Source organism: Canis lupus, chromosome 22 (genome assembly GCF_003254725.2).
Source record: "Canis lupus dingo isolate Sandy chromosome 22, ASM325472v2, whole genome shotgun sequence".
NCBI classification, from domain to species: domain Eukaryota; kingdom Metazoa; phylum Chordata; class Mammalia; order Carnivora; family Canidae; genus Canis; species Canis lupus.
In genome coordinates, this window is record NC_064264.1 from 5,607,641 (window position 1) to 5,634,818 (window position 27,178).

The window sequence follows — 27,178 nt, forward strand, 5'->3', positions numbered from 1 at the left end:
TCTACATAAGAGATCTTATTTAATCCTTACAACCCTATTAAGTAGGTACCATTAGCCACATTTCACAATTGAGGAAAGACAGCCTCAGAGAGGAAAAAGTGACTTTCCCTAGTCACACAGCTACAAAGTAGGCAAACTAAGGTCTCCCCAAAGGGGCAAAGGGCCTTTCCTCTGTGGACTACAAAGACAGAGGCTGTGAAAAAAAATATAAGCACATGGGAGTGGACGACATTCTGCACATTTGGAATAAATGTAGGATTTTCCTGCAAAGGAAATAGAAACTTTCCACCTATTTTTTGTGTGTGTGTTTCCTGAGTGGAAAGGTCTGCACAAATTAAGGATTCCAAAGGATTATCCCCACACTTAGGATACGTACTAACTTAGCATCCTCCCTCCTACATGGACTTAGTACTGATTTACTCCTTACCCCGTCTGCACAGCTGCAAAGGGAGGTAAAACTACAGTTACAGTACTTGCTTCTGCAACTTGTGAACGCCTTCCAAGTTTCCGTTATACAATTAATTCTGGATAAGTTCTTTCCAATTAGCGTGTGCCTGTTTCTCAGTCTGCAGTCTTAAGCTGGAATCCCAGTGTCTAAACCTCCGTGCCCTCTTAAGTCTCCGTTCCCTGCTCGTCTGCCTTTCACAGACTCTCCCTCGGTCCCATTCTCTTTACAGGCACAGCCTGGGAAACAGGCTCATCACAGTCTCAGGATGCACGGGATTTAAAAGGAATCTTGGAGAAGTCCCGGCTCACTTCATAGGGATTAACCGAGCCCCACGATCGCAAAACTCGGCAGAAGGCAGAGCCAAGGCCCGCGTTCGTGCCTCTCAACTTTTTTCACCACCTGAGGAAGGCGAATCCGGAGCCTGCAGGGCCGACCCGGCGCCGTGGTGCGAGGCTTGCGCAGGACGCCAGGGCCAGGGCCCCCTGGACTGCACCCCCGCTCCCCACGCGGGCCAAGCTGGGGTGTCCCGGGAGCAGGTCGGGGCGCGGGGTGCCCTCTCCGAGTGGGGGCCCCGCGGGCGCCGGCTGCAGCCTGAGCCAGACGGGTGCAGGCGCAGGAGCGACAGCCCGGGGGCCGGGGGCACGCGCCAGGGGCACACCGGGCTCCCGGGGCCTGCGACGCCGGGTCAGCAGTCAGCCCGCGCCGCCCAGTGGCGAGGCCCGGGAGCCGGGGCCCGGCCACCGAACCGCGCGCACCAGGAGCCGGGCTCTGCCCGCGACCCCGGGGCGCAGCCGCAGCCCCCGAGCACGCCGCGCCGGCCGCAGTCCCAGCCCCGCGCCGAGGCCGACCGGCGGAGGGCGACCCGGAGCAGGCACGGAGCAGGCACGGAGCAGGCACGGAGCAGGCACGCAGCGGCCCGCGCGGCCCGACACTTACCGGCGGCGGCGGCCCCCGAGTCTTCCCCGCGGCGCCCAGCGGAGCGCGGAGCCCGGAGCCCGCCGCCTGCAGCCGAGAAAAGGCTGCGGAGCCGCGGGGGCGGCCCGAGAGCCGGCGCGCGGCCACGCCCACCCCGCGCGGCCACGCCCTCCGCCTCGGCTCCCATTGGCCGCCCGGGCGCGCGGCCCCGCCCTCCGCCCCGGCTCCCATTGGCCGCCCCGGCGCGCGGCCCCGCTCACCCCGCGGGGGCCCGTCCACCCAGCGCGGCCCCGCCCACTCCGCGCGGCTCCGCCCTCCGCCTCGGCTCCCATTGGCCGCCCCGGCGCGCGGCCCCGCCCACCAGCAGCCGGTGACTGGCAGGCGGCCGAGGGCCCCGGGCCCGGAGTCGCAGGCTCGCCGTCCCCCGGATGCGAGCCGTGGGAACCCGCCGACCCCTCCCGCCGCCGCGGGTCCCGACTTTGCAGCGAAAAGAGAAACTTTCGGCAACGCACCGAGGGCCGCGGGACGGGAGGCTTCTCTGGGTGCTGGTTCTCTGCGTCCGCGTGAACCTCTGCAGAGGAAGGAAACTCGCACTTCTTTTTTTTTTTTTTTAAGCCCAGCCTTTTAGTTTGCAAATTTACGAACCCGCTGAAGAGTTGAAAGCATAGGAACGCTGTGAACGGTACACACTCCCCCGAGGGCTCCCGTTTCACAGTTGCTATATTTGCTATCACTAAAGAAGTCCCCCCACCTCCACCCTCCACCTTTGGAAAGTTGCACACAACGCTGCAGCCTCACCCCTACCTACCTCGCCATTATCACCTGCAAAAAATTCCATGCCATTGGTCACAGCATTCAACATTCTGTCTATGTTTAAGTCTCCTTTGTTGTCCCGAAATGCCATGCACCTGCACACGTGCGCACACACGTTGTGAAAATTCAGGATCTACCCACATCGTTCTGGTTAACATCAAGCCTCTAGAAACTCCTTTTGTCTACTAGTTGCCTCCACTTTTTGCAAATTCTTTCATAACTTTGACACATTTGGAAAGCCCAGGACAGCTGTCTCGTAGATGGCATCAATTTGGATTTATCGAAGTGATTCCTTATGATCAGATTCGGGTTAAACATGTTAGTAAGAAAGTAGCAGGTGATGCTATTTCCATGAGAAGGCACAGTGTTCCTTTGTCCCCGCACGGATGCGTGGTGCCGATCTGGATCACTTGGTCAGGGCACCGGTTGGGGGATCTCTGTCACAAAGGTTTTGTGAGAAGCCCAGAAATGATAGAAGTATAAAACCAATGAATCTCCAAGCTGGTAATCAGTAAAAGTGTACTGTGCCCGTATCAGAAGGATGGTTTGCAAACTGAGAGCACCCAACCCAAAACACAGAACGAGGCGCAGGAGTGTGTGATAAATCAGCTCATACAGCCAGGAAACACTGACTGCTCTTCCCAGCAATTGGCTATAATATTTAGGATTCTCTTAAATGACAGGAAACTGGTCAGTGGTTACCTCATATCAACCTTAAGAAACAGTCCAAGCCTTGCTTAGGATGGCTAGAAGCCTACGCAAGAAATTACCCAGGTCAGGTTAGCCTTGCAGATGAAGCTCTGTATGATTAAACTGGTTTTTGTCTGATTAATTTCAAGGCTGGTCTCCATTTCTTTTCTATTTTAACTGTACCTCTCTCCCACTGCAGCGGAGACTCTCCGCAGTGATAGGCTGGACGGGTGAATATTTTTGCCCAAGGGGTGTAGCACACACTGATGAATGCTCATCAAATTGATTATAAAGTGGTGATTTTCTGATGCCTTTCTAATTCCTTCTACATGTCTAAAGAAGAGTACCCCTCTTTTTTCCCCCTGCTTCTCATCCTTCTTCCCTTCCCAGCTCCCCTCCCCACCTCCCCCTTTTTGAGTAAGTATGGACTCCTGCATTTTTTAGTTCAATTTAATTCAGTTACTATAAAAAAAATACTTCATTTATTTTATTATTGGTGCTCAAATTGTCCATATTTGGCCAATGGAAGCCTCCTGACCTTTATTCTTTATTCATATATATATATGTATACATATGTTTATGTATATACTTATACATTTATGTAAATATATAATATGCCTATATTTATTCATATATATATATAATATCCTATCAATCTTTGAGCACTTCCTTATTTTCTGATCCAAGACCTACTAATTCTTCACCGAATCTTCTCTGCCCTAGGCAGGAAAACTCTAGTTGCTTCTAGTAGGAAATGGCACTTAGGAAATTGGATCTGAGTCCTTGCGCTCGTTGCTACTGGGCTGTCATTCTAGGCCTTTACAGTGGACAGAGCATATATATTTTTTCATGGAGATATAGATACAACACAGTAAACACTATCCTCTTCACCCCGATATAGTTTTGAGTCATGAGTTCATGCCTCCAAGTCAAAATCCAACACCATAGGATTCATTCTAGCCTTCCTCTTTCTGTATTTATATCTTCTTCCCCCTTTATATCTTCTTCCCCCTTCAATGAAAACCCTAGTTCTCAACAGCGTCAATATATTTGCTCATTTATTCTTCGATATACAGAAACTAGTTGAGACTCACATACCAGTACTACCACCAGCAGCAAACATTTTAAGCTCCAGATTTCTTGGCAGTTCTTTGTATCTTTATAATACATCCTTCTAAATGCTGTGCAGGTAGAGAGAGTACTGCGTTCAAAGTTTGCTTGAATTAATTGCTTTTTGATATGGTTATGTCCTCTATTTGATACATTGTTAAGTTTGTTATTTTTATTTGCATCAATTTGAGAGTTTGCTTTTTTTCATCTTTTTATTCAATTTCATTTTTTGGTTCAAAATAAAATCTTGCAAAGGTTGAACTCCCTCCTCATTCCTTGCACTCTGGCCTCACTCACCTCCTAGCAGTAAACACTTTCCTTAGTTTCTAGTTTATTCTTTCATCATCCCCATGTTAAAAATATGTATAACTGTATATAGATATACTTGTTAGTTATCTATTGCTATATTACTAAGCTTACTAGCTTTAAACGACAAACATGTATTAGCTCACAGTTTTGGTAGGTCAAAAACCCAGAGGGGCTCCGGTAGGCACCTGTAGCTCCCAAGGCCTCCTGGGCCTCCCAAGAATGCAGTCGAGGTGGCACCCGGGGCTGCAGGCACATCAGGGCTGGAGTGGGGGGAGAATCTGCTCCCAAGCGCACTCAGCCTGGCTGTTGGCAGGCTTTAGAAGATCCTCTTTCAAGCTCACTCACATGGCTATTGGCAGGCCTCAGGTCCTCCTCACTGGCCACTGGCCAGTGTATTCGATTCCTGGGACTGCCATAACAAATTACCACAAACTGGATGGCTTTGAAAAACAAGATTTCATTCTCTTGAAGTTCCGAAGGCCAGAAGTCCAAAATTGAGATGTCAGCAGGGCCATGTTCTCTCTGCAGGCTCTAAAAGAAAGTCCTTCCTTGTGTTTCTCCTAGCTTTGAGCCATTGCCAGCCACCCTTGGCATTCCCTGGCTTGCAACTGCATGACTTCAATTTCTGCCTCTGCTTTTACATGATGTTCTTCCCTTGGTGCATGAGTCTCTGTGTCCCCATTTCCTTCAGGGGAGCAGGATCTGCCCTGATCTAGTACGACCTCACCTTAATTTGAGTAGGTCTGCGAAGGCCCTATTTCCAATATGGTCATACTCATAGGTACCAGGTGAGCTAGAACTTCAACATGTCTTTCTGGTGGGCACAATTCAACCCACAAGAGTCAGAATTAGGTTTCTTGCATTGTGGCTCCTCCGTGTAACTACTCACAACATAGCAGCTTGCTTTGCCCTGGAGAGAGAGAGAGAGAGAGAGAGCTCAGGGAGAGACAGGGACGTTGATTCCAAGATGGAAGCCAATCATCCCTTCATAACCTAATTTAACACTTCTGCTATATTCTGTTGGCTGGAACCAGTTGATAAGTCCAGCCCAGACTCAAAGGAAAAGGATTATGTAAGCTTACATGTAAAAGGCAAGGATCATTGGGGCCCATCTCCAAGGCTGCCTGCCATAATATATGTTTTTCTTAACTTCCACTTCTTTCTTACAGGAAAGGAAGCACACTTTATTCCACCTGGCTTTTTGCATGTGATAATGTATAACGCATCCTGGAAGACATGCTAGAGCAGTCCACAGAGGCCTCTCTCATCGCTTCTCACTATAGCATAGTTCTTCATCATGTGCCTGGACCCAGCAGACGTATTCAGCTGCCTATGTGTGATGGGCAGGGTCCTAAGATGGGCCCCAGGATTCTTGGCCACTGGTGCACACATGCTTCTCCCAGCCATTCAATCAAACACTCATCTAGGTATGGCTGTGAAAGGATTTTGCATCCAAATCAGTTGATCCCCTGAGAGCGAGACTGTCCAGTGGGCTGACCTAATCACGCAGGCCCTTTAAAAGCAGAGTGTTTTCTAGCCGCCCTCAGAAGGGGAGTCAGAGCTTCAAATCACAAGAAGGATTGGATGTGCTGGTTTGACGGCGAAGAGGTGCGGGGAGCCTCGGGGAGCTGAGAGGGTCACCCAGCAAGGAAACGGGATCCTTGGTCCTGGCGCCACAAGAAACACCTTGATTCACCCTGAGCAGAGAACTCAGCCACGACGTCAGACTTCCAATGGGCAGGGCTAGGAGCCAACAAGTCAATGTTGCTCTCAGCTAAATCTTGTGGTCATGGATTAGGCAGCAAGAGAAAACTAAAACACGGCATGCAGGTTGTTTGTAATACTTTGCTATGGCAAATAGTGGCACAGTGAATAAGCTTTTGCTTGTATTCCTTTTATTGGAGGAGAGACAGTTTTAGGGTAAACTCCCGGGAGAATCACTGGGTCAGAGAGTAAACACATTTGTAGAGAACCTGCAGCTGTTGATGCCAAGAGTCGGCGGCGATCTTTACATTCATGGGTTTATTCAGACCAAAGAGGTGTCACTTCCATTCACAGATGAGAGACTGAGGTCCCTGGAGGTAAGTGGCCTATACCAGGACCCAGGATTACCCTCTCTCATTCCCCTCACCTGCTTCTCCAGCAGCCTCGGCCTTGGGCTTACAGTGTTTTCTTTTCTCTCCAACTTGAACTCTAAATGAATCCTTCAAGTTTTGTCTACATGCTGTTTTGTTAATGATACAGTTTGGACATGATTGGGGTATCCCCAGAATTGACCTAAAAAAAAAATGCAATCCCCAGTCTGGGGGGTGGGAGAGTCATTGACCTGCTTCCTTTTCTAGGGCAGGGAACAAAATACAGGATGTTTAGTGCCCCCATGCTCATCTCACCAAGTGTACTTTCCCCTTTCCTATCCATCCTTTACATGCCCAAACCCCACTGTTCCCATGTCCTACCACCCTCTGCCAATATACGTATAATCCTTAGTAACACACACATAATATCTAGTAATTTATATTTAGTATTTAGTAATTTACAATTCCAACTGTTCAAGTATGAGGATCTCTTTGTAACATAAACTAAAATTTTAAAACCTTTGGAGTCCTTATAAAATCGATGGTGGTATTCTCAGCTCCCATTAAGAAAATGTGCACTGAACCTGAAGCCCCTCTGAATAGTCGTGGATCCCCCCAAAAGGCCTTCATCCACAGGTTGGAAATCACTGCCCTGGAGAACAGTAACTTGGTTACATCGTCATAATTAGTTTAGGAACAAGTGCACAGCGCTGACAACACTGACCTCATCTTTGGCCTTCCATATTGTTCATGTCCGTGTGAGGACCTCCCTTGGGGCTTCATGTTCTTGGAGGATAATATATGCCCTGGCCCGGAATGCAGGAAGGCTTGTTCTGGTCTTCCCTAAGGTTGTTTAGATAACTAATGGAGATAATATAGTTCACCCCCCACCACCACCCCATGCACAGGTCATACCATGAGGTCTGTTAAATGCTAATTATCAATTATGTGTATGCAGACCCTTTGACCCCATCACAGTGCCCTCTGTACCTCCCATCTCCCTATACAATCTGTAGACAAAGGTTGGTCTTAGTTGAGAATACCTGCATAGCGTCAGGATTGTCACCTGATTCTCCGGAATAAAACACTCTACAAACTGTCTGGAGTCACCTGCTTTGTCAATTCAGTCTCAAAGTGCCTTCTCAATTTGGAAGATACTTTACTGTCCCTCCTCCACCTTCTAAAAACAAGAATAGCAAAAGAGCAGTAGTAAGCCTCAAAACAAAATCTACTAACTACTCAGCGCGGATCCCTGGCGGGCACTACTACTTTTCTTATAATTCTTTGCCTCCACATCCCCTTACCAGCTCTTCGTGTATAGTTTTTATCTGACTACAATAAACACACCCGGAATGGCTGTGTGGAAATGAAGACCTAGGTTCCACTCAATCCTGGCCACAACTTTATTAGCGCTCTGACTTTGATTAATGAATAATGTCTCGAAGTCTTCGCTTGCCAAATGGAAACAATACCTACCCTACAGGAGGTTAAATGAGGTGACGCTTGCACAAATACACTTTGTAAAAATGGAAGTCCTCTAAAAATACCTTCCAAACTCATCTGGCTCTGTCGCTGATCAGCTTAAAACTCTTCATCAGCTCCCCAGAGTCTTCAGGGTTAAGGACAAGCCCTGAGTGTGGCACAGAAGCCCGTCACTGTGTGGTCCTCCTGGCTCCGCAGTCCAGGAATCTGGTTCCCATCCTCCTCACTGATTCACTTATCTCGTAACAGGTCATCTTAAGGAGCTGGGCTTTTATCCTTATTTCCAATTAGGTTTGCCCCTGTTCAGAGCAGTGAGATCCTCAGAGTCACAAGGCAGCAGCACTCCATGAGCGGACTGTCGCAGTCCACATGACGAGCTGGGCAGGAGGGACTGTCACCCGCATCGTGTCTCTCATCACCTTGGCCATTGAGTCTGCATTGTGTCCTAATGAGGAACAAATGCTGTGAAATCAGCTAGAGTTTAGCAAATGTGTGTACGACTGCATTAAATTACAAGAACAACGCTGAGGGAGGCCTGGGGGGCTCAGTGGTTGAGCCTCTCAGGTCAGGTCGTGACCCCAGGGTCCCAGAATCGAGTCCCGCATCAGGCTCCCTGCATGGAGCCTGCTTCTCCCTCCACCTGTGTCTCTGCCTCTCTCTCTCTCTCTCTCTCTCTCTGTGTCTCTCATGAATAAATAAATAAAATATTTTTTAAAACAAAGAAGGAACAATGCTGATAAATTGTTCTATGGCCCTAGATCTTGACAGGAAAGTCTGTAGGCTTGGTGCCAAGCAGCGAAAGGCCTGAATCAAACCACTTTTAGGGATAGTCTTCAGTGGCTTGGGAAGGTTGGGGTGGGGGTGGGGAAGAGAGGGCTGGCGGGGGGGGGGGGGGGGGGGGGGGGCGGAAGAGGGCTGCAGGTTGCATCTGAGGCATCCAGCTACCTTCCCCTCCCCTTGCCAAAGAGGAGCAGCAATGAGCCATCGCTACTCCTAACAGGAACACCTGGCTAGGCGAGGATTCCCAGCTGGGATACAGGGAATGAGCCAGTAAAATCCTGTATCATTGTATCTCACAGCAGTGGTTCTCAGCCAGATTTTGCCTCCTCAGGGGATGTTTGGCAATGTCCGGATGCATTTTTGGTTGTTACAACTGGACCGTGGCTACTGACACCTGTCGGGGAGGGGCCAGAGATCCCTGCCAAACATCCCGCGATGCCCCGGAAAGGCCTCTCCCAACAAAGAATTATCAAAATGGCAATGGTGCTGAGGTTTGAGACATTCTGTTTCGTGGGACTGTCACTTTGGGCATAGGTTTCTCTCGGTTACAGGTGCCTTTCTGAGCACACATCTTCTGGGGGAGCCAGGGAGTGTTTCTCTGAGACACCTGCAACTCCGCAAACGTGCCTGTGCTCCCTGTCACTCCTGGGACCTTGTGCGAGCTAAACTCTTGCTCTTGCCAGTTCTCTCTCATCGTTCAGGGCTCAGTTTGGAGGTAATGTCCTCCAAGAAATCTCTCCTAATCCCTAATCTCTCCTTATCCAAGAGTCCGCTGTGGTGGGCAGAACAATGACCCCCCCAAAAGGCCTATAAATGTGTTAGGTTATAAGGCAGGGGGCAGGTAGATTGCAGGGGGAATTAAGGTTGCTAACCATACTAACCAGCTGACTTGTAGCGGGGCGGGTTATCTTGGATTATCCAGGAGGCCCAATGTAATCACTGGGCCCTTCTTCCTGGAAAAGGGAGGCAGAAAAGTCAGAGAAGGAGATAGGGCTATGGAGACAGGCCAGAGTGATTTGATGTAAGAACTCAACCCTCGGGGGATCCCTGGGTGACTCAGCAGTTTAGCGCCTGCCTTCAGCCCAGGGCGTGATCCTGGAGACCTGGGATCGAGTCCCACATCGGGCTCCCTGCATGGGGCCTGCTTCTCCCTCTGCCTGTGTCTCTGCCTCTCTCTCTCTCTCTCTCTCTCTCTGTCTCTCAGGAATAAATAAATAAAATCTTAAAAAAAAAAAAAAAAAAGAACTCAACCCTCCATTGTTGGCTTTGAAGGTGGAAGGAGCCAAAAGCCAAGGGAGGCGGGCAGCCTCCAGAAGCTGGGAAAGTCACCGAAACAGATTCTCTCCTAGAGCCTCCAGAAAGGAGCACAGCCCTGCCCAGCACCTTACTTTGGCACAGCGAGGCCAGGCTCAGACTTCTGACCTCTAGAGCTACAAGCTAATAAATGTGTCCTGCTTTATGCCACCGAGGCCGCGGTCATTAGTTCTAGCAGTGACAGGAATGTTAATGCGCCCTCCCCAGCCCCCGGCCGTCCCACCCCCCTACCCCCCTAATTGGGTCTGCCCTGAACCGTCCCTCACCCAAGCACCCCGTGCCCCCCTCGCAGCCCCACGCCTGGGCGCCCTGGGGCACGCTCCTGGGAACCTGACCTTCACTTCCACTGGTCCCCCTGTCAACACTCAGGAACAGCTTGGGTTTGCACACACACACACACACACACACACACACACCCCACAGTTATTTGGGGACCTGGCATCTCACTAGTGAGAACTGAAAAAGTTACATATCTTCTTTATAATTCTCAGTGTCCTTAAAGGTGAAATCAGTGTCATACTTTCTTCACAAGGTGTTTGTAATAATTAAAGGAAATAAATGAAATAATGAATAGGGCACCCTGCATATAATAAACCTCGCAATCGTCACTGTCCTTATCATCATCGTCATCGTGAGTGTTCTGAACATCATGAGTTCTGAACATTTCTCTCAGCTTATACCCAAAAGGCCCACTGCCTTTAGGTAAAACTAGTATTACTAGATAGTTAAGAATCTAAAAGTTAAGCCCTTACCATTTCTTAGTGGTTTGGTCCTGAGGCTTGTACCCAATACTTTTAATGAACTTTTATTAAATAATAGTTTCAAGGGATCCCTGGGTGGCGCAGCGGTTTGGCGCCTGCCTTTGGCCCAGGGCGCGATCCTGGAGACCCGGGATCGAATCCCACGTCGGGCTCTCGGTGCATGGAGCCTGCTTCTCCCTCTGCCTGTGTCTCTGCCTCTCTCTCTCTCTCTCTGTGTGTGTGACTATTATAAATAAATAAAAATTTAAAAAAATAAAATCTTTAAATAATAGTTTCAAATAGGAACATGGGAACATGGGGCGATGGGCTGGCTCAGTCAGAAGAGCCAGTGACTCTCAATCTCGGGGTCATTGGTTTAAGCCCTACATCGGCAACTAGAGATTACTTTTTAAAAAGTTAAAAATACTAACCAAAATGGCTAGTTAAATCTATGGGACGCTAAGAAAATTAAGTATTCAATAGGAAAAAAAAAATCAAGCTGAGCTTTGACTGGAATTGTCTGCATTTTTTTTTATAGCTATTCATTCGACAAAATATTTTACCTCTAATTTTCGGGGTTGCCTTCATGTAGACACTGCCTAAGAAAACTATCAGACTTAAGCTTATTGGAAGCAAAAGAGAAAAGGCAAAGTACGATCTCCAACAAATGGAGGAGCACGTGGGTGGCACAGTCGGTTAAGTATCCGACTCTTGGTTTCGGCTCAGGTCCTGATCTGAGTCATGATCTCAGGGTTAGGTGATCTCCGAGTCCTCAGATTGGGTCTCGCGTCAGGCCCTGGGCTCAGCGTGGGTTTCACTCTCCCTTTCCCTCTGCCTCTCCTCCCACTCTCTCTCTAAAATAAATAAATAAATCTTAAAAAAAAAAAAACCTCCAACAGATGGAATAATGGCTTTTTCCATGAAAAAGAATTTGGGACAAGTGATCTGGGACATCTAATGCTGAGAGGCAAAGTATAAAAGGAACGAAACAGGTGGCTTCAGAGGGATAATTTTAGCCAGAGCCAGAGCACTCTGCAGCAGCTTCTTCGGAGTGTAAGGGAGGTCAGTGCCCTGGCCTGTGGCTCTAGAAATGCACTAGAATGTTCAAGTACCTTCACAAAATTATCGGGGGGACAGCAAAGCCAGGACTGACACTGTTTTTACAGTTGAAAAGTCATACAACCCTACAAGGGCTGTGTTTTCCGTTCTTGGAACTTGCCCTCGGTGCAGACTGTCATGTTCAATTTTTGCCCCTGGTAGAGTGTCCATGAGCTTGGCACGAGGACTCTGAACATGCCCATTATCATCCTGCTAATATTTGAAGGGTCAGGGCAGTAGGCAAGGCCTGAGGCTGGCGATGTCCAAATCTGAGCAGACCTGACCGGACCATAGTCATTTATGTCCATAGCTTTCAAACTTTGTTAAACTATAACCTACATTGGGAAACACATTTTACTTCATGCCCCAGTACACACACATACACACCCGTGCGTGTGCGCACACACTCTACTGAAGCAAACATTCCAAGAAAAAATACCTACTATGAGCACAGTGACTCTGATATTCATTATTCTGTTCTCTCTCACTTGATGTTCACACTGTTCATAGCCCCCTAAATCGAAAAACATCAGTTTAAAAAACACTGGTGGTAAAGGTCAAATCTGAGCACATTCCTTCCAAGCTAGTTTATAATTGGAGGGGTCTATGGGGCTCTTCCATTTATCCTTGTAGGGTGGTCAAGAGAGAGGCAGACAATGCTCTCAGAGTCTCTGGTATTTTTTTTTAAGATTTTATTTATGTATTCATGAGAGAGACACACACACACAGAGAGAGGCAGAGACACAGGCAGAGGGAGAAGCTCCCCTGCAGGGAGCCCCATGGGGGACTCGATCCCAGGACCCCAGGGTTACTGAGCCAAAATCAGACTCTCAACCACTGAGCCACCCAGGTGCCCAGAATCTCTGGTCTTATAAGATGACAATACCTGGTGCACCTGGCTGGCTCAGTTGCATAAATGTTTGCCTTCAGCTCGAGTCATGATCTCAGGGTCCTGAGATGGTGCCCTGTGTCAGGCTCCCTGCTCAGAGGGGAGCCTACTTCTCCCTCTCCTTTCCACTTGTGCTCTCTCTTTCTCTCTATCTCTGTCTCTTCTCTCTCTGAAATAAATGAATAAAATCTAAAAAAAAAAAAAAAAAGAGAGAGAGAGAGAGAGAGAGACAGAGAGATGACAATACTTGCCCTGCCTCCTTCATGGACCAATTATGAGGATCCAATGAGCTGATTCTGTGGCAGCGCCAAGGAAGGGGAGAGGGCTTTGCCATAAAACTTGCTGTTGAGGTTAGTAGTGGCCTGGCCCTCTGAGAATCCATCGTGAGGCCTTAATTTGGAAGATTCCTCCTCCAGAGAGTGAATGGGAGGAGGGATTCTATTTTCATGTCAGAACCAAACCACCCACGGCCTTGTACCTAACTCCGTTTGGTCACCATTTGTTTGCTCGTGTGAATTTAACTGCTATCTAAGGCACCATAAAATGATTAAACAATAAATCCTCAGCCAACAAACAGCTTCTCACTGTGTCTTCTGCAGCTAATGGATATTTGGGAGGACAAGCAGGCTTCTGAGGACTGGGAGAGCTGCTGGTAACATAGGTCAGGAGGGTATCTTTTTCTTATGCGAAGTCTATAAAGAAGCGGAGGTCCATAAACAGATAGCTCCTGGGGTCAGTCCTTCTATCCAGCACCGAGGACCGGGTCATTCCCGACACTCACCTACACTTGTTCAAAAATTTACCATCTGGGTCTGGACAGAGGTGATAGTTACACGGCATTGCAAACGTACTACGTATACTTTAAAACAGTCGGTGTACTAATGCCCTAAATATAACTTCAAAAGACTCAGTTTTAGGTAAATTTTACCTCAATTTCTAAAAAACAAAAACAAAAGCAAAAAACAGTATATAGGAACACATACTGTCAGAACAATAAAAATGCAGGGGTTTTGGGATCCCTGGGTGGCGCAGCGGTTTGGCTCCTGCCTTTGGCCCAGGGCGCGAGTGCTCGCTTCGGCAGCACATATACTAAAATTGGCCCAGGGCGCGATCCTGAAGACCCGGGATCGAATCCCACGTCGGGCTCTCGGTGCATGGAGCCTGCTTCTCCCTCTGCCTATGTCTCTGCCTCTCTCTCTCTCTCTCTGTGTGACTATCATAAATAAATAAATAAATAAATAAATAAATAAATAAATAAATAAATAAATAAATTTTTAAAAATGCAGGGGCTTTGTGTTTTTATTCCAGTTTTCGGACACTCGGGTAGAGCAGAAAACTTTTAGGGCTTTAACTTTGAGCAAATGAGAGACAACTCTTGATAAAGATGAAAACAGCTGCACCACCTCCCCCCCAAAAATGGCCAGTTTGACACAGCGCAGCAGAGAGCCTAAGGATCCAGACTGGACACTGTTTCATTACCTCCTCTGTCGCCTCAGGGAGCCTACCTCATCCACTCTCCCCTTCTTCTGTTCAAGAGTGACAAGAGTGGTAGTCCCTGACCCGTCCCCCTGCTCACACACTCATTGGCCAAGGAAGCCATTGCTAGGCCAGCCAGAGGGTGGGGTGGCTGTGAGCCAGCACCCCGCCCCACAAGGGCACCTCCTCCAGTGGACAGTGCAGGTGGTCCAATAGATGCTCTCTCAGGACATTTGGTAGAAGCCACAAGGAATAAGTCTGCTGGTAAAGGCAGGAGCAGAGGCTTAGAAACCAAATATTTGAGTCATGGGGTCTACAGGTGCCGATTCTGAAGAGCCACCTACCAGGTACTATTGTCACAGTGTCGCCAGAGCTGCCATTGAAGAAATGGAGCAATGACCACATCCAGATTGTCCCACCCGGCCTGACCACAGAGGTCTGACCATGTGGCCTGAGTTAACCTCCTGTCTCCTTTATTTCCCTACGTAGCCCTCGCAATAGTGGAAGAACCAGAGCAGGTGTCTGCATCCTGAAGCTGAGGAGAGTGTGACTCACACAGAAGTGCCACAAAAGGAAGCAATTAAATAGACTCTGATCACTCCTTGCTTCCCTAAAGGAGGACTGGTAGCTACTCTTGTTACTGGTTGGGGGGCTTATTCTTCTTTCTCTTCTGCTTTGCGGCCTCCTCTACAGAAGCCGAGAAAGCCCAACACCTCTGGCCCAGTCCCTCTGTACCTGGGCATGATGACCACGTGACAAGTTCTGCCCAATGAGACATAGGTGGAACTCTTGGAGGGCACGAGGGGCCGGTCTGGGGAAGCTTTTACTTCTATGTAAGAGGACCAGGTCTGGGAGCAGTGGCCCCCCGGCTCTGCCCCTTCCCACCCTCCTACCTATAGTAGAGATGCGGTGCCAGCACTGTGTCGGCCCTCTTACCGTCCCAAAGTGACAAGCATGATGACAGAAGACCCCCATGCTAAGAAGGGCGTGACCAAAAGACAAAGACAGAAAGGGTCCTCCAGACATTGTGGGGCTGAACCAGGGCCAGCAGCTTCCTGCCTCCAGACTTCTCGTTCCATGAAACAAAATGCTGCTTTGACTGAGTACTGTCATGTGCAGTTTTCCTAACTGATAACACCGTACCTGTAATACAACAAAATAAGTCTTACAGATCCATGATCTCCTTAAGTACACTTTCTAGCGAGCCTCACCGTATTCATTCCACAGTTGAATCCTGTCATTCCAACTACTTCTCATAAGATCTCCAGCTTGGCGGGGGGTCGGGGGGGTGGGGGGGCACTCCTGGGCAGCTCAGTTGGTTAAACGTCTGCCTTTGGCTCAGGTCATAATCACTGGGTCCTGGTATCCAGCCCAGCACTGGGCCCCCTGCTCAGTGGGGAGTCTGCTTCATCCTCCCCCTCTACCTCTTTGTACTCTCTCTCTCTGTCAAATAAATAAAATCATTTTTATTTCTTTATTTTAAGGATTTTATTTATTTATTCATGAGAGAATGAATAACATCTTAAAGTTTAAAAAAAATCACTTTGGGGCAGCCCCGGTGGCTCAGCGGTTTAGCGCCGCCTTCAGCCCAGGGTGTGATTGTGGAGTCCCGGGATCGAGTCCCACATCAGGCTCCCTGCAAGGAGCCTGCTTCTCCCTCTGCCTGTGTCTCTGCCTCTCTCTCTCCCTCTCTCTCTCTCTCTGTGTCTCTCATGAATAAATAAATAAAATCTTTTTTAAAAAATCACTTTGGGTTTTGTTATGGAGAGAAAGAAGGGGACCCAACCTCCACACAGGTCAGCGCCTGGGCCCTTCAGCAGCACCTGAAAGAGGAGGATTCATGTTTGAGCGTGCCTCCTCTCACACCCATGCTGCTGCTGAACATAGTTTCCTGCACGAAGGATGTGGAGACCTGAATGACATCCACTGAAGCAATACTTCATCACTGCTTCTGTGAAAGGGCCATGATAGAATGGCTGCAGCCCTCCATAAAATGATCAGGGGATGGTTCTTAGAAGTATCCAGCCGTACACATATTAAACATCTGCCCCAAATGCTCAGTAAATTCCCGAGCGAGGGAGCCTGTGCTTAACTAGCTCACATGACACAAGCTCTAAGTCGGACACTCCACCAATTCAGGCTCCCTAAACAAATTCCTTGGCAGAAGGAAGAACAAGGAGCAGCTGTATTTTTCAACCCCGGTGCTTGGGTTGGACCTGATTAGAATGTGTATCAGGTTTCTTTTATCACCACTGCCCTTCTTTGCAGGTCAAGGCCAGTTCTCACTTGAGGGCTTGAGTCACATGAGCACACATTCCTCTTGAAGGGGATAAGTGCCAAGCTTGTTCAACCAACACCACAAAAGGGTTTTGAACTGACAGAGGTCTCTGTATGACCAGAAGCCCTGTCCTTAATTTGGATTTTCCAGCAGCCTGGGAAAAATTCTGCAGCCAGGGCCATAAAGACCCACATTGCCACCATCACCCTTTCCCCCACTTCCCCAAAAAGGGACATCTGGACTTTGGCTGGGGCACATTGATCTATTCCAGAGAATGCCCTCCACACTTTGACACGGTATCTCTCAAAAATTAGGGGAAAAAAAAAAAGTCCTACATAAACAAACAGGATGACCTTTCCCCCAAATGTGTTTCCTTTAATCAGAGCTCACGGAAGAATTAAAACTGAGGATAATTTGACAAATGGGTTCACATGCGCTACTCCCTGTCCTCTTCCCATTCAGGCTATAAATTAAAAAAAAAAAAAAATCTCGATGGCAATGGCCAGATGGTTTTTCCGGTTGTGACTCTATCTCTCTCTCTCTCTCTCTCTCTCTCTCTCTCTCTCTCTCTCTCACACACACACACACACAGGGGATGTGAGCGCTTAATATTGGGTAATATTTTTTAATTGAAGTGTAATTGACATGCAACATTATATTAGTTTCCGGGGAACAACCTTGTGGTTCTACATGTGTGTACATTGGGAAACGATCAGCACAATAGTATCTAGTCACCACCTGTCCCCCCAATTTTTTTTTTTTTGATGTTCGGTACATTATAATCAGCGAAGACAATCTGGGAATTGGCAAGCCCAGGCGGAGAGTCGCCTCCTGTCCTCCACCCTCTGCGGGAATGCCATGCCGACGGCCCCACGCTGGCCCCTCTTTACCTGCTCTCCATCCCTAACGACGCTTTGCCTAAAATCGAGCCGTAGTGGCCTACTCCCCGGGAGAACAGGAGCGAGGTAAGGTGTCCCCCTGGTGTTCCCACCCACGGCCAGCCGTGGGGGGCTGGAAAGTCACTCCCCCAGGCAGGCCCATGGAATTGCTGCTTGCTAATTTTGTCTGACTGCAGTTTACAACCTTAACTTCCTTTGAAGATGCTTACTCACTTCATTTTCTGGTCCAGGAAACTGGGGTGGCATCTCCCGCCACTAGTGTGTATTCCCAGTCTTGAGTCTTGCTTCCACATGTGTTTAGTAGAGAATGAAAGAGAACAAGAGAAAATATGCCCGGGAAAAACCTGATAAAATCTGTGGAACGTGGTAGGTTGAATGGAAACACCCATATTTGACCACAAATCCCACCTGTGGAAAATAAATATTAAGGGGATCCCTGGTGGCTCAGCGGTTTAGTGCCTGCCTTTGGCCCAGGATGTGATCCTGGAGACCGGGATCGAGTCCTGCATCAGGCTCCCTGCACAGGGCCTGCTTCTCCCTCTGCCTGTGTCTCTGCCTCTCTCTCTCTGTGTCTGTCAATAAATAAATTAAAAACATTTTTTTTTTAAAGCATGAATTCCTTTGGGGATCCCTGGGTAGCTCAGCAGTTTGGGGCCTGCCTTCCGTCCAGGGCCTGATCCTGGAGACCCGGGATCGAGTCCCACATCAGGCTCCCTGGATGGGGCCTGCTTCTCCCTCTGCCTGTGTCTCTCTGCCTCTCTCTCTCTCTGTCTATCATGAATGAATGAATGAATGAATGAATGAATAAATAAATCTTTAAAAAAAAAAGACCCTGCTTCACCCATTTGCACATTTACACGATCGAGTAGTTGAGAATCACTGATGAAGTGCCGTGCTGGGTACAAGGGGGGTGGGGGGAGTGCCTTTGCAGAGACTTATGGTCCGATGGGAGAGGAAAAAAGATAACCCAACAATTACATAATGGTCTGAGCAGACTTTTGGAAGGCTTCCTGGGGGCGATGACACTTGAGCTGAGCAAATCTTGAAGCGAGGGTACAGGTTCTCAGTCGAAGAGCTAAATTAAGCCGGTGACAGGGGGAGTGGGGAGAGGCCAGAGAGACAAGGATGGAGAACCCGGAGAACCTGACTCACCTGGCAAGTGGTTGAGGTAGGACCTGGGCTCCTGGCTGAGACCACAGGCCGTCTGGTGGTGCCACGCACAGCACGGTGACCTTGGAAAGGGGGCGGGTTAGACACAAAGGTGTCGGCTCTGTGGGGGGCTGGTTGCAAGCTGGTTGCAAGTGTCTGGGAGAGCCTGTGCTCTGTGGGTGCAGAGCCCCAGGCCCAGGGAGGAGCTGGAGATGAACGCAGCATCACTGAAGCCCCGCAAGCAGGAGGCCCGGCCACAGGTCTGGGTGAGGTCTGGGGGGGCAGACAGAGGGGCAGCGGGACCCCTCTCAGGAGGGGCCAGCTTGGAGGCAGGAGCCGGAGGGCCTGAGAGGGGTGGTGGCTGACATGTCACTTGCCAAAGGGGACGAATGAGACACACATAGGGGTGAGGGATGCTACGTTTTCTTCTTGGAAAGAAGCGCGGGACCAAAGGAGGCAGGACCTGAAGAGGAAGAAAAAGGCAAATCGTTGCATTAGAGACGCAGGGAGGGTAAGGCCACCTAGAATGGTCTGGGCACACCCGGGCACACCTGGCTTAGGAGCTGAACAGCATCACACTTCCACAAAAGGCGAAGAGTTGGTAGAGAGCTGGGCTGACTCCGTCACTAATAAGCCAGCTGATCTTATGCATTCCAGCATCTTCTAGCAAAGAGGTGAAGCTGGGGAGCCCCTAGGTTTCCTTCCTCCCCGAGGACGGGCGCCCTTAACTAAAATGGTCCAGGCCCCGTCTCCGGGCCCTGCTCAGAGGCCCCTCCTGAGCCCCGGGGAAACGAGGCGTACAGGCGTGGGGGCAGCAGGTGCAGCGAGTGTTCCCGGGGCCTCCCGACCCTAGCAAGAGCTGGAGCTCTGGGCATCCTGGTCAGGACAGGAAGGCCAGCGCGCAGGGCCACCGCAGCTCGGAGCGTGACACGTCCCTGGCACAGGCCCCGTGCCCGTGGGGCCGCACAGCTGCAGAGGGGGCTTGTTCAAGCAGGGCCACATCTGTTCCCACAGTCCTCTCGGCTTTTTGTAGCCATGCGCCAAGCTTGTCCCAGACCTTTGACCCCCAGTGTCATGCCAGGATCCAGCACAACAGGGGCCTTTCCCATCAGAAAGTGAAAGGGACAGGCCTCATTTTGGAGAGCATAGAGCTGCTCTATCAGAAAGCAAGCCTTGGGGCGCCTGGGTGGCTCAGTCAGTTGAGTGGCCAACTCTTGATTTCAGCTCAGGTCAAGATCTTGGGGTCATGGGATCAAGCCCCATGTGGAGCTCCACGCCCAGCAGGGAGTCTGCGTGAGATTCTCTCCCTCTCCCTCCCCCTAACCCCCCCTCAAATAAATAAATAAATCTTAAAAAAATATTAAGCCTCTTAACAACTTCCTCTCAAGGCGCTGTTGAAGGGATCCAGGTCCAGCTGATCACTATGGAAGACGTACTTCCAACGATTTACTCACGGCCCCATAAATCTCTCCTGGATTTTAGCATCTTGGTCCAAACCATCGTGTTGTCTTTCCCCTCTTGAGTTAGAATTGAAAGCCAGGTCCTCTAGGAAGCCTGACAAGTGACTTGCTCAGCGCTACATCCCAGTGGCAAGGACCACACACCGAATGACTCTTGACTTCATTAAAGGTTCTGTCGATGCTATTACTTCACTACTTAAGAGCATCAACAATCAACCTATCTTGCTATTTCTCCTGTATTGTGCGACTTTTCATAAGTTCGTAGCTCATCTCCCAAACCTAGTGTTAATATTGTGTCTTCGTGCTTCTCCTTAGCATCAGCGTGCACAGCATTTTGTACCTAGAGCTGCTCAGTAAAAGTTTGACTGAGAATCTAGATTTTTCGCCAAAGGGCTTCCTTCCCCTCAACTCCCTCTGGGCTCATCCTCACTCTGGACCTGTTTATCCTCTGACTTTAGACACTGCCCTCTAGTACAATTTCTCCTCTCCAGAAAAAATCAGAACAGTCAAGAGAAAACAGCAAGACTCATGGAAGGCAATTAAATGGAGTTAAGGTCCCTGGGAAAACATTCTGTATGGCTGAAGAAAACATGCTGAGAATAATTCTTCCAAGCCAAAAAAAAAGTCCTGAGGCCAAATTACTACTTTGTACTATGAACTGAATCATGAGGCTCTATTAACAGGGAGGTGACCTTGACATAGGACATAGTTAGAGCTGACAAAGGCAGTAACATGCAAAAGCTGCAGCGGGATCCATCTAATCAAGCTATTCTTTTAAAGACTCGCAGGGAATTACCAGAAAACAAAGTAAGACCAAGAATACAAACACCACACCAAGTCAAGATAGCACTTGGAGGCAGACTTTACGGGACAGCTTTGGCTGACAGCACTTACCACCCTGCATCTTATATGTGACCTTTATCAGATACCGCAGAACTCACCTGGGTAAGTGTCTCGGCCAGTCTGGGCTGCTGTCACAAAATGCCAGAGACGGGGTGGCTTACAAGAGAAATCCATTTCTCACAGTTCCAGAGGCTGGAAGGCCAAGATCAGGGAGCTGGCAAAGCCATCTTCTTGCTGAGTCTTCACATGGCTGAAAGAGGGCAAGAAAGCTCTGCGGGGTCCCTATTTTAAGGACACTAATCTTAGTCATGAGGCCTCCATCCTCACGCCCTGGTCGCCCCACGAGGGCCTGTGCAGATGACCTCATCTATCCTCCCTGTCCCAGTCACTAGGGCTTTCAAAACAGAAAGCCTGCCCATCTCCATCTCCTTCATGGTTCTCTGCCGCCTTCAGAACAAAACCCAAATGCCTGGGTATGGCACCCAAAGCCCTTCTTGATCCGGCTCTTAGCTTCAGCCCCTCTGACGTGCTGAGCTTTGGCTCTGGTAAAGGACAAGAGGTTTGCCCACCGTACAGTACTCGTGCCTCCCCGTCTGTGTGCTCAGTGCCCCTTCTGCTTATTTGCAAAGACCGCCCCAATCGTTCCCCTCTCAACATCCATTTCCCTCGCAAGATACCCTTGCTACTTCTTTCATTAAGAGATGGCATCTCGGGATCCCTGGGTGGCGCAGCGGTTTAGCGCCTGCCTTTAGCCCAGGACGCGATCCTGGAGACCCGGGATCAAATCCCACATCGGGCTCCCGGTGCATGGAGCCTGCTTCTCCCTCTGCCTGTGTCTCTGCCTCTCTCTCTCTCTCTCTCTCTGTGTGTGACTATCATAAATAAAAATAAATAAAAAATAAATAAATAAATAAATAAAAAAGAGATGACATCTCTTTCCACAACCACTGAAGCTGATCTGGCCTGTGACTCCCTTTGACCATTAGAATGTTCTGGAAGTACATACTCTGTGGTTTCTGAGCCTGAACCTCAAAAGGCCTCCAGCTTGTGTTCACTCTCTTGAATCCTTACCCAACCAGTGAACTTCATTTTTGGTTGTAAATGAAACACCACAATCTGAAGCTTTAGAGTATGATTTCTCAAGCCATTCTGAGGAACTGGATAAAACAAACTAGAAGTTTAGGGCATTAACCCCCGACCCTGGATGAACCTCGACCAGTTGGAAATGAGAAACAGGAAGGAACCAGACAGGTGCATCCTCCCTCCTTTCCCTCTCCGTGGCCTACGCTGGGGTATGTCCCCTCTTGCAACCCTCTACACGAGCAGATGTGCCATTGAGCAGTGTCTTCACAGTTCACTGCAGTAACGTCTCTCAGAGCAAATCCGTGCATCTTTCTTTGCTTCCTGTCCCTTTTGGTTCACCTTCCTTGCCCCAGGCTTGCACACCTAAAGAAAGGGTGAGCATCCTAACCTGTATCTCAGGTTCTGTTTTCTAGAAGATAAGGCGTAGGCAGCAGTCAATGTACACATGTCACAGCTAGGAGGTCTGTTCCTAATTCAGCTGCTCTGGGCATGAGGTCAAGAAATCCCAGAAAGCACAGGTAACAGTTTCCTGTCGCTGCTGTAACAAGTCATCACCAGCTTAGTGGCTTAGAATGACACAAAATTCTTCTCTGAATGTTCCCCAGGTCATAAGACTGAAATCAGTGTCACTGAGCTGAAATCGAGTTGTTTGCGGGGCTGGTTCCTTTTGGAGGCTCTGAGAGCTGAATCTGCTCCCCTGCCTCTTGCAGCTTCTATTGGTGGCCTCTGTTCTTTGGCCTATGACCCCTCCTTCATCTTTGAAACTCCTCACTCCATCTCTGCTTCCACGATCATATCGCCTTCAAATCTCCCTTGGCCTCCCCGTGATTGAGGGCCCCGTGATTGAGGGCGCATCCAGATAACCCGGGATATCTGGATATCAAAAGTCTCTTTTCTGCCATCTGTGTTCACATCACAAGTTCTGGGGATTGGGACGTGGATATCTGTGGGGCCACTATTCAGCCTCTCACAGTACATAGACCTGACTGCCCCCATATATTCACCCCCGAGTATGACAAAGCACTTGCCTCCCGGAGTCCTCAGGCAAGTGTCTACTGACGTATCAGGCCCCCAGGTTTTAAATGAAAGGCCAGGTTTATAACATAATTCATCATTAATCTGGACAGATACTCTATCCCTTTTTCTCACATCTTAAATAAATGATGTCTTGGAGAGTTTAATTGCATTTGGTTGTCACAACGTGAACCAGACACTTGGCAATTACCTAAATAATCTGGCCAATTTGCATGTCAGATGCCCCTTATTTGTATCTGAATAGGTAGATGTTCAATCTCTACTTCCCTGTGTGCTGGATAGACCCAACTCGTTCTGGAGCAATAACTTCTCACGGTTTCTAATGAGAAATTGGAACTTATTACATCAAGTGACATCACATTTAGTCTCTTTCATGGCCTGTTTCTATGACTTATAGGAAATCCACTAGGCACCAAGACAAGAAATGGATGTAGGTGAGTAGATCACCCAATTGTCCAGGTCTCATTTCCTTAATGTTTTATGCCCCTAAAACCCTCTTCTTGGTTTAAACCAATTTATATTTTATATATATTTATATTCATTTATTCATATACATATAAATATATCTTTATGTATATTTATATATTTATATTTTATATATATTTAAATGTGTAGAATGGGAAAAATTGTGATGACAGCCTGTTTTAAGGCATTCATTTGGCTGTGTTTTTAAAAACCATATTTTTTCAAACAGATGATGTGTTTGTCCATTCTGTCAATAAATACTAATTTCATTGATATGCTAACGCTTGTAGCAAGGAGCAAATCAAAGTCCCTACCCCACAGGCCTTACACTATGTTTAGGGGGGACAGATAATAAACACACAGACAAGTACACAATATCAGGTGAGACATCTTATAAAGAAAAATAAAGCAGGGCAAAGAGAAAGAGGGTGTTGGCATCATGTCAAATGAAGTGGCCATGTCTGAGAGGAGACAATGAAATGAGGCCATAAGCTTGCACATGTCTGGCATAAAAGCAAAAGGAACAATCCATGTAAGAATTTGAGACATGTAAAAAAAAAAAAAAGAATTTGAGACATGGACAGCAGGAAAGGCAGTGGTCCCGAGGTCAGTGTGACTGGCTTGTTTGAGGACCAGCATGGGCTCTGGGGTGGCTGGAAATGGAGTGATGGTAGATGTTTGAAGGGTTGTGTCCCCTAAATTCATACAATGAAACCTCATCCCCAAGATGGTAGTATGAAGTAGGGCCTTTGGGAGGCTCTATGAATGGGACAAGAAAAGAAACCCCAGACTAATGCAACATTGTGTGTCAAGTATACTCAGAAAAATTTAATGGAAAAAAAAAAAAAAAGAAAAGAAAAGAAACACCAGAAAGCCCCCTTGCTCCTTCTGCTACATTAATACACAGTGAGAAGACATCTATGAACCAGGAAGTGGGCTCTCCTTTAGACACTAGGGCTTAGCTTAGACTTTCCAGCCTCCAGAATCATAAGAAATAAGTTTCTGTTGTCTACAGGCCATCCAGTCTGTGCTCTTCTACGTAGCAGCTCAGGGGAACTAAGACTGGAGACAAGATCAGATAGCTAAGCCAGGGGAAGTGCAGGGAGGCACTCTCACCTCTAGCCTAATACCATCCCATGTCCTCTGGTTTTCAATTCTTTTACTTTCTTAAGATTTCCTTGATTGCACTCCATGGGTTCAACAGCAGTGTAAGACCCATAGTTGGGCACTGATGGGTAGGAACCATGGTTGGTCACTGGCTCCTATAAGCTTTGGACCTATCTTCATCACGTCTCACTGCCTTGTTACTGCGGTGCCCTGCAGTTATGTGCATGTGCGCCACCTCTGCTCAGCTGGCCGGGACTGGGAGCTCCTTCGGGCAGGGCACGTCTGCTAAGGTGCACCTCCTCCCCATCCAGGACCAGGCCTGCCCATGTTAAGCCTCCATAAAATTGGCCACCTAAAAGGTGAAAGAGGCTGCTCAGTTTCTCCAAGTTGTGTGTCATCATGAACCAAATGGCAACTCAGAGACAGAGTGTTCACTGTCTCAGTTGGTATTGTGGCCTGAGGGCAATGCAGGGCACACTTTTCCCATCAGGTCCTTGACTGGCGAGGGAGAAGAGGGTACACAAGGGGCCTCTTCAAAAGGTGCTTCAAGCAGCCTCCACCCAGGGTAGGCTGGGAAAGTCCGGTCCACCAGGGAGGTCCAGTGTGATGGTTAATTTTGTGGGTCAATCTGACTGAGCTAAGGGATACCCACATAGCCGGTAGGACATTATCTCTGGGTGTCTCTGGAAGGCGTTTCTGGAAGAGATGATACTTGAATCAGTCTGCTTGGTAAAGAAGTTCGCCCTCACCAACGCAAGTGGACATCATCTAACTCAGGGCCTGAATAGAGCAAAAAGGCAGAGGAAGACTGAATCTGCCCTCTTTTTTTGAGCTGAGACATCAACCCTCTCCTGCTCTCAGACATCGGTGTTCCTGGTTCTCTGGCCTTCAGGCTGGGACTGAATTACACTGGCTTTCCTGGTTCTCCAGCTTATAGAAGACAGACCGTAGAACTCCTCGCCCTCCTTAATCACATGAGTCAATTCCTATAATAAATCTCAATTTTATATATATCTACATATATATCCTATCGGTTCTGCTTCTCTGGAGAACCCTGACTAATGCATCCATATATGACTACTTCTACCTTCATCTTCTAGACAGCTTTCCATCTGACTGCCTCTAATCTAATAGGCTTCTAGGCTCCTCTCTGGCCTTTTGGTCTTTGGATGGGAAATTATATCCTCGATACTAAATTACTACTTTCAGAGACTAATAACCAGAATTAAGTGTCACACACATGTCTGGCTACAGAAAACATCAGAATTCTCTTTGGATCCTATAAAGGGCTGAACTCAAGTTGGGTTTTTACATTATTAGAAAACCATGACTGAATAATGTAGCTTTTGTATGTTCATGCCAAAAGGGGGGGGGGGTGATTTGAACTGAATTTATGAGCCTTTTTTTTTTTAGAGGGAGAACTTTATTTATTTTTTTATTTTTTAAAGATGTTTATGTATTTATTCATGAGAGACACAGAGAGAGAGGCAGAGACACAGGCAGAGGGAGAAGCAGGCTCCATGCAGGGAGCCCAATACAGAACTCAATCCCAGGACCCCGGGATCACGCCCCAAGCTGAAGTCAGACGCTCAACCACTGAGCTCCCCAGGTTCCTCTGAATTTCTGAGCTTTATTTGTCACTTTTAAATTTACCTCACATTGCACATCGAATCAGGAGGAACATTCTATCCAATCTATTTGCATTACTATTTCAGATATATGCCAATATTCAACTGTGAGTCTCCAAACATAAGAAGAAGATTACAACTCAAGTTTAGCTTTGACAGAAGTGAAAGGGAGGTCCCATACCACGAGCATCACCCCCAACTCCTCCCTCCTGGGCACACGTGGCTCGGTCAGGTCCAATCTCCCTGAGTCGGCAGGTGCCAGAGCTGTCTTCGGATCATTGCTTCTCTGTGACAGTCTCTGCTGGCCCACAGCCTTCCTTTCAGATGGATTATTGACCACTGTGGTGGGGGACAGTCTGGACCCAGTGGGAACTCCATGGGTGTAGGGCCCCCAAGCCCAGAGAGAGCTGAGCTTCAGGCACAGGGGTTGGATTTCTCAGCTGCCACAAGTTAAAAAGCATCACTTCTATTTTTGTTTTTTTTTGTTTGTTTGTTTGTTTTTGTGAAACTGGATTTGTGACAATGGGTGATAAAAACAAGCAAAATAACTGAGCAATTAATCACCCATAGTGATTGTCATATAGACTCCCAAATTGACCAGTGTGCATTAAGCCTGTGCTTTTCAGTAGTGAAATCGTTTTTATTGTTCTCATTGGTGTGTGTGTGTGTGTGTGTGTGTGGAGAGAGAGAGAGAGAGAGAGAGAGAGAGAGACAGAGAATAAGAATAAAGCAGTCATTTTTCACCTCCCTGGGCCAATTTCCACCCCAGGCCTTGGCACATATTTCCAGGAAGTGGGCTGGGGATCCAGGACCCAGGGATCAAGATATGAACATAGCTACAATCTCACTCAAAATCGTATCTTCCAGCTGACACCCAACCAGGGTCTGTTCTGTACCAGGGCACCCAGGTCTCTACCCTGTGGGTGAGCATCCTGCCCATGCAGCAGACTGCTGAGGATGCTTCCCCTCACCCACACACTCGCCATGCTGGGTGCTCTTCATGCCTTCCTGGGGATCCAAGCTCCTGTCTGGTGTCACCTTCCTTCAGCCTGAAGAACTTCCGTGAGCACGTCTTGGAGCACAGGCCTGCCA

The 27,178-nt window shown here is 48.4% G+C and overlaps 1 protein-coding gene across 8 annotated transcripts in view; it reads right to left on the reverse strand.

Annotated features, from left to right (window-relative positions):
* The window catches only part of SLC25A30 (solute carrier family 25 member 30), a 40,775-nt gene extending 19,771 nt beyond the window's left edge, over positions 1-21,004 (reverse strand). For 2 of the 8 annotated variants that reach the window (XM_035704572.2, XM_025478246.3), the window contains exons 1-2: positions 7,908-8,223; positions 4,471-5,195 (exon numbers count right to left, since the gene is read on the reverse strand). The gene's annotated coding sequence lies outside the window, so the exon portion shown is untranslated. Of the gene's footprint in view, positions 1-1,384; positions 1,524-4,428; positions 5,196-7,907; positions 8,232-18,468; positions 18,929-20,866 lie in introns of those variants that run through there. The other 6 variants (XM_025478249.3, XM_025478244.3, XM_049099524.1 and 3 more) reach the window with 5 other exon arrangements.
* Between the last annotated feature and the right edge of the window lie 6,174 nt (positions 21,005-27,178).